Source organism: Apium graveolens, chromosome 6 (genome assembly GCF_009905375.1).
Source record: "Apium graveolens cultivar Ventura chromosome 6, ASM990537v1, whole genome shotgun sequence".
NCBI lineage: Eukaryota > Viridiplantae > Streptophyta > Magnoliopsida > Apiales > Apiaceae > Apium > Apium graveolens.
In genome coordinates, this window is record NC_133652.1 from 10,344,664 (window position 1) to 10,352,856 (window position 8,193).

The window sequence follows — 8,193 nt, forward strand, 5'->3', positions numbered from 1 at the left end:
TTACGAATCATGTTAGAAATTATTTCATAATTGAAATTAAATATAGGAATAAAATGCTAAAGTTCAAATAACTTGTTAGACCGTAAGTAACTAAATAACTACGTGTTGACAAATGTCAAACTGTTGTAAAATACTAGTTATAATAGTATTATATCGAACCTCTGTAGAAGGAAAATAGAGCAGATAGAGAGCTAAAGAGAGCTGGGCAACGAGAGAAAGAAGCAAGCTGTTTGGGTGTGTTGTGTCCATTACCGGATGAAGGTATTTATAGGAAGGAGAGTAAATAAGAGAATTAAATGCAGTGCACCAATTCCTTTGCATGCCTAACTTTACTATTTTTTTATATGCCTAACTTTACTATTGGCTATAATGTCAATCTATTATAACACTCCCCTTTGATTGTCATTATAGTATGGATCATAGATCGCCTCGTTAAAACCTTGTTAAAGAAAAATCCAGTGGTATAAAAACTTTGAAGAAAGAAAAATAGTACAATCTCCTATTTTAAAAACTAATTATTCTCTGAATTTTGTTATAACAAATTTTTGAGTCGACGCATTCCAATGTTATGTCGTAATTTCCCAAATGTTGAATTCGATAATGATTTCGTGAATAAATCGGCAAGATTGTCACATGATCGAATTTGTTGTACATCAGTTTCACCATTCTTTTGAAGTTCATGAGTGTAGAAGAATTTTGGTGAAATATCCTTCCTTGAGTTGATCAATGCATGCAGTGTTGTCCTCAAACATGACAGTAGGACTTCTTGTGATGTCCGATAATCCACATGATTCTTGAATATTCTTGATGATAGACCGCAACCAAACACATTCTTTACTGGCTTCATGAATTGCAATGAGTTCCGAGTGATTTGTTGAGGTTGCCACTGTAGTTTGCTTCGTGGATTTCCAGGAAATGGTTGCACCGTAATATGTAAATATATATCCAGTTTGTGATTTGCCAAAATGAGGATCTGACAAATATCCAGCGTCTGCATATCCGATCAACTGAGATGTTGCGTTTTTCGGGAAGAATAACCCAAAATTAATTATTCCATGAAGATAACGAAATATGTGCTTGATCTCATTCCAATGTTTGTCCATCGGAGAAAAGCTACAATAAATTCACAGCAAATGCAATATCTGGACTTGTATTATTTGCAAGATACATAAGTGCACCAATTGTTCCAAGATATGGAATTTTAGGACCAAGAACTTCTTCACCATCTTCTCGTGGTCGAAATGGATCTTTATCAGGTTCTAAAGATCTAACCACCATTGGAGTAGTCAATGGATGAGATTTATCCATGTAAAATCTGTTCAAAACTTTTTCTGTATATGTAGATTGGTGGAGGAAAATTCCTTATGACAAGTGCTCGACTTGTATACCACGACAATATTTTGTCCTTCCAAGATCTTTCATTTCAAGCTCTGTTTTTAGATATATGACAACTTCATCAACCTCTGTAGTTGTTCCTACAGTGTTTAAATCATGCACATATACAACAATAATCACAAAACCAGATTGTGATTTTTTGATAAAAACACATGGAGAAATTTGATTACTAATATACCCATTCTTTTGTAAATAACGACTAAGTCTGTTATACCACATACGACCAGATTATTTCAGTTCATACAATGATCATTGAAGTTTAATGGAGTGTATATGATGAGGTTTCTTGAACCCATCCATTTTTAACCCTTCTGGGATATTCATAGAAATTTCACTATCAAGTGAACCATACAGTTATGCAGTAACGACGTCCATAAGACGTGTTTCCAATTTTTTTTTAGATGCCATAACTAATATAAAATGAAAAGTAATTCCATCCATCACTGGCGAGTATGTCTTTTGATAATCAATGGCAGGCCTTTGAGAAAACCCTTGTGCTACAAGTCGGGCTTTATATCTCATAATTTCATTATTTTCATTTGGTTTTTTATGAATACCCATTTATTTCCAACAGGGTTCACACCAATTAGTGTTTGGGCAACAGGTCCAAATACTTCTCTTTTACGCAATGAATTTAATTCTGTTTGGATTGCGTCTTTCCATTTTGGCCAGTCTTTTCTTCAACGACATTCATCCACACATTGTGGTTCAAGATCAGAATTTATGTCTATATCCAATGATGCGGAATACACAAATACATCATCGATTATGGCTTTACTTCGATCCCATAATTTCATATCATGCACATAATTTTCTTGAAATTTCATGATTGTTTAATCCCGTATCTTTAGGGACTGGAATCTCTTCAGGAGATAATACCACTTCAGGGATATTTGCTTCTTCTGGAACATGTGCCACTTCAGGGGCAATGTTCTTTATTTTTCTTTTTCGTGGTGCAACATCTTTTGCACCGACCGGTCTACCACGCTTCAGGCGTGAATTTGATTCTTTAACCAATTCTTTTGTATCTGATTTTTGAATTGGTATATCTATTTTAGCTGGAGTGTTTACTACGGGTATATGAGATTTAGTTATATTTCTAGAATCATTAAATGCGTCAGGCATTTGGTTTGCGATATTTTGTATATGGATAATTCTTTTAACTTCAAGTTCTCACTGACTGGTACGTGGTTCTTGGAAAATATAATCCTGATGCATTCCATGTTATTTCAGGATTAACTTTATTTGAATGTTTATCTCCCCTTAAGGGATGAAACATAAACTCGTCAAAATGACAATATGCATATCTTGCGGTAAATAAATCTCCAATTAGAGGCTCTAGATATCTAATTATAGTTGTGGAATCAAAACCAACGTAGATACCTACTCTTCTTTGAGCTCCCATCTTCGATCTTTGCTGTGGAGCAATCGGTACATATATAGCACTTCTAAAAATTTTGAAGTGAGAAATATTAGGAACTTGACCAAGTACCAGTTGTAGCGGAGAATGTTGGTTATAGGAAGTTGGTCTAATCCTAATAATATTAGCAGCATGAAGTATTGCATGACCCCAAATAGATGTATGTAATTTTGCTTTCAACAACAACGGTCTTGCAATAAGTTGGAGTCTTTTGATAAAAGACTCGGCTAACCCATTTTGTGTATGTACATGAGGAACTGGGTGTTCAACTGAGATTCCTATAGACATGCAATAGTCAACAAAGGTTTCAGATGTGAATTCACCGGCATTATCTAAACGAATTGACTTAATGCAATGATCTGGGAATTGAGCTCGTAATTTGATTATTTGGGCAAGTAATTTTGCAAAAGCATCATTACGAGTTGAGAAAAGACAAACATGAGACCATCTAGTTGAGGAATCGATTAATACCATGAAGTACCTAAATGGGCCAGATGATGGGTGTATAGGTCCATATATGTTGCTTTGAATCTTTTCTAGAAAAGTTGGACTTTCAAGCCGAACTTTAGTAGGAGATGGTCGAGTAATCAATTTTCCTAAAGAACATGCTGAACATGGAAGGTCATTGTTGGAAAGAACTTTAAAATCTTTAAGAGGATGACCAGTAGAATTCTCTATAATACGACGCATCATAGAGACGCCAGGATGACCTAATATTTCATGCCAAAGTGTAAAAGATTTTGGATCTATGAGTTTGGAAGCAATGATATTGTGTTAGGAATATGTTGTAGACTTGATGATATGCTATATAAACACCTTCGTAGATGATCCAACAAGGTCTCAACGGATGATCCAACAGAGTTTCAACGGATGATAAAATTCAAAAAACAGTTGATAGTGACTTGACAGTCACATGGATTGATTGTATGCAAACAGAATGTGGCAGCCTATTAAAAAGGTTTTAGAGAACAAAGAAGCATTTCCACTTTCATGCTAACTTGAATATATTCAAAGATGTTGGATGGAAAAATGAAGCAACATGTAATTAGACTAAGACACTTTTGTCTTATTAGTTTGTCTTTTTATCATGTAACTTGGTGATAAATAAACCAAGAGTAACAAGTTAAAAATTAAGAAAGCAAGAACTGAGAAATAGAAAAAGTTGTATCTGTTAAGAATTTCTCCGTTCTAAGTGTATCATACTTGTAAGCAGTTGTGTGCATCTTTACATCACAGAGTTCTCATCAATATATATTTCTTGTGGGTAAGTTCAATCCACCAGAAAGTTTTTAATCCTCGTGTTTAATTACTTTGTGTTTGAATACATCTATATTTATATTTCACACTTTTGCATATTCAACAGTGATATATTTATAGTTGTGAGAAGTCCTTAAAATAAAAAAGAAACCAAGAATTACATTCAACCCCCCTTCTGTAATTCTAGTCGTTAGATTGTTTGAAATTAACACATTGTGTGACTCAATAGTTCTAATTTTCATCATATATAATCCTGAGAAAAGTGAGTGAAACTTTTCTAAGATTTTCTTGTTGCTAGGATTAGCGGAAATAATAAGAAGATATTCTATATCGGCCTCAGAGGTAGTTTCGATGTGAAAATTATTGAGTCAGATATCTTTAAAACTAAGAAGATTTCTAGTTGACTTACGAGAATATAATGCATTTGGAATGTGTATCTCGGTACCATTAGGTAGGACGAAACTAGCTTTTCCAAAACCTTCGATTATATTAGATACGCCGAAAATCGTTCCGACTTGAGCTTCTATTGAGTGGCATTTATGACACTTTATTACGCTCCGTAAAATTTTGAATTGGTGTAAATGTACTCAAGTTGTTGGTGTTTTCTAGTGTTTTTGCATTTCAGGCATTATTCTAAGAATCAGGTGAATTAGCATTGTTTTTTGTGCTAATATGGTGTTAGGATAATGTCCAAAGAATAAAGCTATGGAAGCCAACTCGACTGCAGCAGAAATTAAAGAAATTCAGAAGTTTTTCCAGAAACACGGCGCGCCCGCGCTGGTCTAACGCGCGCCCGCGCTGGTCTAACGCGCGGCCGCGCCGGGTCGGGATCCCAGAATCCTGATTCTAGTTGATTTACAATTGGAGGACTTCTATCTTGCATGGGCTGTTATATATACTAAAATAAAGGACGTTTTCTAGAGTCGGATACATCATAGCATAAGGAGAGTCGTAAGAAGACCGTGTTAGCAAGATTCAACGAAGACGAAGAAGATCTTGTTTTACTTGTGAATCTTTGTTCTAAGTTATAACTTGGATGCTAGTTTTCTTATTCGTGAACCTTACTCTTGTTTCGTACTTGGTTTTATTATTTATTCAGTATAAAGACTACGTTTATTATATCATAATTTCATCAGAACCCACGTTGATGATGAGTCCGATTATGGGCTAATCGTTATCGTGGGGTTCTAGCGGATTTAGTTATGGATTTCTTTAGTTAATTTATTTCAATACCTTAGTGTGTAGTTATTGTATGATAGCCTAGTATTGGTTGCGCTTATTCATCTTATGAGCGTCGCGAACTTATAAGATAGCGTGTTAATCTTTATTGAAGCGAAAGTGAATTTAAGGGTTTAAAACTTGCCATGCTAGCATAGGTTCATGTGTTATTGTTATGCATGATTCATAGGTAATTTTAACCATCTTACTTGCCCTATATAATCACGATAGATAACTTTTTCATTAAACCGTTACGTTGCCAAATTCTATAGACATATAGGGTCTCAATATAATTGGTGTCTATTCAGCTTCCATCTCTTTTGTGGATGTCTGGTAGTATGTTATTCGTGCAACAAAAGTTGGCGTTTAGCAGTTTCGTGTTATCTGATTAGTGTCATCAACATTACATGCTAAGGTTAAGAATAAAAAGGCTATTGAATGAAGTATTTAATGAAGTTAGAATCTCATATTTGTCATATATATTAATTCAACCATTCTTATTCTCTTAGTTATAATTGTTAGTTTAATTATTAGTTATAAACAATCCCAATTTGTTATTCGTCTTAGCATTGGATAATAGCCATATCATTATTGCATAAGTGCATAAATTAATTAGTTAACCAAGTCAGTCTATGTGGGAACGAACTAGAAATAATTCTATATAACTTACAAATGCGTTTACTTGCGTGTATTATTAGCGCGTGTTTAGCGACTAACAAGTTTTTGGCGCCGCTGCCGGGGACTGCAGTGTTAATTGTTTGTTTATGTGTTTGTCATCAGTGATCGTTAAAGTTTATTGACTCGGACATTATTACTTATCGGTTTCATTGTCTTATTTCAGGTACTCTAGCGAGCGTGTATGCATACGCGTTCGCGGACTCGTAAGAGAACTCTGGATAAAGCCGAGGAAGATGTTGTAGTGGTTCGACGGGAAGTTTTTGAGGACGAAGAGAATATAGAAGAAGAAGAAGAAGAAGAAGAGAAAGTAGAGGAACCAGTTTTAGTAGTGATCGGAGATCAATCAGAAATTCATAAGGCTTTGATGGACTATTCTCAACCTAAGATCAATGATATTCAGTCAAGCATCATCAGGCCAGCCATCTCGGCTAACACTTTTGAGATCAAGTCAAGCATGATTCAGATGATACAGAACTCAGTTCAGTTTGGGGGTTCTCCTACTGAAGACCCCAACATGCACATCAGGGATTTTATTGAGATCTACGACACTTTCAAGTTCAATGGTGTGACTGAAAATGCTATCAAACTGCAACTATTCCCATTCTTTCTAAGGGATAAAGCAAAGTGCTGGTTACATTCTCTATCACCAGGGTCTATCACCACTTGGGAGGATCTTGCTCAAAAGTTTCTCACTAAATTTTTCCCTATGGCGAAGACTGCTGTAATCGGGAATGCTCTTACTCAGTTTGCTCAGCAAACTTGAGAATCTCTGTGTGAGGCTTGTGATCGATATAAGGAGATGCTAAGGAAGTACCCTCACCATGACATGCCTGATTGAATGATTATAAACTGTTTCTACAATGGATTGGGTGCTACTTCTAGACCCATGCTCGATGCAGCATCAAGAGGAGCCTTATGGGCTAAGAGCTACAATGAAGCTTATGAATTGATTGAACTGATGGTTGCTAATGAATACCAGAATCCTTCTCAGAGACTGACTCAGGGAAAAGTAGCAGGAATTCTGGAGTTGGATGCAGCAAATGCTATAGCTGCCCAACTTAAGGCGTTGACGATGAAGGTGGACACTTTGACTAATTATCAAGTTAATCAAATCACTAGTGTCTGTGAGCTTTGTGCAGGTGCTCATGAGACTGATTAGTGTGCTATTTCCTAGTGAATCAGCTCAATTTGTGAGCAACTTTCAGAGATCACAACAACAAGCTCCAGTCACTTATCATCCCAACAACCGCAATCATCCTAATTTCATTTGGAGCAACGCTCAGAATGCGGTTCAGTAGCCTTATCAGCAATATCCATCTAAGCAGTACAACCCCCTGGGTTTCAGCAACCGCAATATGTACCAAGGCAACAACTTCAACTACAACAAGCAAATGAAAAATCTGAATTAGAGGAGTTGAAGCTTATGTGCAAGAGTCAAGTTGTTTCTATCAAGACCTTGGAAAATCAAATTGGACAAATTGTCAATACCTTACTAAATCGTCAACCTGGTACATTACCTAGTGACACTGAAGTGCCAGGAAAGAGGGAAGCTAATGAGCAGGTGAAGGCAAACACTTTGAGGTCTGGAAAGGTTGCGAATCCCGAACAAACTCAATTTTCGAATGAAGAAGCTGGGGCTGAAGAAGAAGTAGAGCGGCATGAAGCAGAAGTGGAACCAAGGAAGACTACTGTTGAGCACACTCCTCCTGAGGAGAATACAGGGGAGAAACATATCTATCCTCCACCGCCTTTTCTTAAGCGGCTGCAGAAGAAAAAGCTGGATAAGCAATTTGAGAAGTTTCTGGAGGTGTTCAAGAAACTTCATATCAACATACCTTTCGCTGAGGCTCTTGAGCAGATGCCTAGTTACGCAAGGTTTATGAAAGGTATTCTCTCTCGAAAAGTGAAGCTAGATGATTTAAAGACTGTCGCTCTCACGGAGGAATACAGTGCAGTGTTGCAACAGAAGTTGCCTCCGAAGCTTAAAGATCCAGGAAGCTTCACTATTCCATGCACTATTGGAAAAGTGTCTTTTGACAAATGCTTATGTGACTTGGGGGCTAACATCAATCTGATGCCTTTGTCAATCTTCAAGAAGTTGAATATGCCTGATCCAAAACCAACTTATATGACTTTGCAGTTGGCCGACCGTTCTATTACATATCCGCGAGGTATTGTGGAGGATGTCTTGGTCAAATTGATAAACTCATCTACCCTGCTGATTT

At 36.5% G+C, this 8,193-nt stretch overlaps 1 non-coding gene across 1 annotated transcript; it reads right to left on the reverse strand.

Moving 5' to 3' along the window:
• Nucleotides 1-6,689: 6,689 nt before the first annotated feature.
• Nucleotides 6,690-6,796, reverse strand: LOC141669283 (small nucleolar RNA R71). The gene has a single exon (XR_012553570.1). It is a non-coding gene; the product is annotated as a small nucleolar RNA R71 (small nucleolar RNA).
• Between the last annotated feature and the right edge of the window lie 1,397 nt (nt 6,797-8,193).